The sequence below is a fragment of the Ornithorhynchus anatinus genome, chromosome 19 (genome assembly GCF_004115215.2).
Source record: "Ornithorhynchus anatinus isolate Pmale09 chromosome 19, mOrnAna1.pri.v4, whole genome shotgun sequence".
Lineage (NCBI taxonomy): Eukaryota > Metazoa > Chordata > Mammalia > Monotremata > Ornithorhynchidae > Ornithorhynchus > Ornithorhynchus anatinus.
In genome coordinates, this window is record NC_041746.1 from 19878730 (window position 1) to 19880361 (window position 1632).

Consider the following 1632-nt stretch of genomic DNA (forward strand, 5'->3'; position numbering starts at 1 on the left):
AGAGTTCAGGTCTGGTGTACCGCTCGTTGGTGATGCTGATGAAAGTTTCCAAGGAACTAAATACGGCGACATTAATAAATCCAAGTATCAAAGCCATAGAGAGGACTGGCTACTACCATATCCATGTAGTTTGATTTGATATTAAATCCACACTCTGCAAGTCATCTCTAGGATATGCTGACTGGGACATTTAACTCCCTCCTCAAGTCTTCTGCTCACCACCTCCTCATTCTCTGACCCCTGAAAGCCTCACCAACTTCTTCGGTGCCATCTATGACTCTTCAGTCAATCAATTAGTCATATTTATTGAGCACATACTGTGTGCAGAGCATTGTACTAAGTGTTTGGAAGAGTCTTGTCTTTTGCTGTCGAGTCATCTCCAACCCATAGCAACAACATAGACACATCTCTCTCAGAACAGCCTGCCTCTATCTGCAATCGTTCTGGTAGTGTATCCATCAATTTTTTGGTAAAAATATACCAGTGATTTACCACTGCCTCCTTCTGCACAGTAAACTAGAGTCTCTGCCCTCAACTCTCTCCCATGTCTCTGATGACACAGGGGAGTTTTGACTTGTAGCAGATTGCCTTCCAATCACTAGTCACTGGACAAGGTAGAAATGGAATGGGTACACCTCTGCTTGACTCTTCTTCCCGTAGAAGAGACTGGTAGAGTACTGGAAACTCTCCAGGTGCGACCCTGAGAGGCTTGGGAGAGTACAAAACAATAATATAATAGACACATTCTCTGCTCATAGTGAAGTTACAGTCTAGAGGGGGGAGACAGACATTAATATAAATAAATTACAGCTACGTACATCAGGGCCATGGGGCTTAGGGTGGAGTGAATAAAGAGTTCAAGTCAGGAAGGTGCAGAAGGGTGAGGGAGACAAGGAAATGACATCGTAGTCAGGGAAGGCCTCTTGGAAGAGATATGCCTTCAATAAGGTTTGGAAGGTGGGGAGAGTAATTCTCTATCAGATATGAAAAGAAAGGGCATTCCCAGCTAGAGCAGGGTGTGGGCCAGAGAGTGGCAGTGAGAAAGACGAGATCAAGGTAAAGTGACTAGGTTGGCACTAGAGAAGTGGGCTGGGCTGTAGTAGGAGAGCAATGAAATAAAGTAGGAAGGGGCAAGGTGATTAAATTCTTCAAAACCAATAATAAGGAGTGTCTTTTTGATGCAGAGGTGGATGAGCAACCACTGGAGGTTTTTGAGGAATGGGGAAAGCATGAACTGAACATTTTTGTAGAAAAATTATTTGGGCAGCAGAGTGAAATATGGACTGGAAAGGGGAGAGACAGGAGGCTGGGAGGTTAGCAAGGAGGCTTATAGAGTAAGAACAGCAGGATAGGATAAATGCTTGGATTTATGTGATAGCAATTTGGATGGAGAGGAAAGGGTAGATTTTAAGCAATGTTGTGAGTCGAACCAACATGAATTACTAACAGATTGAATATGTGGGTTGAAAGAGAGAGATGAGTCAAGAATAATGCCTAGGTTACGGGCTCGTGAAACAGGAAAGATGGTGGTGATGGAAAAGTCATGGGGAGGACAGGGTTTTGGATGGGAAGATATGAAGTTCTGTTTTGGACATTTTAGGTTTGAGGTGATGGTAGGATATTCAAGTAGAG

At 43.6% G+C, this 1632-nt stretch overlaps 1 non-coding gene across 1 annotated transcript; it reads right to left on the reverse strand.

Moving 5' to 3' along the window:
- Window positions 1–572: 572 nt before the first annotated feature.
- LOC114805797 lies at window positions 573–710 on the reverse strand. Its single transcript, XR_003753820.1, has one exon. It is a non-coding gene; the product is annotated as a small nucleolar RNA SNORA7 (small nucleolar RNA).
- Between the last annotated feature and the right edge of the window lie 922 nt (window positions 711–1632).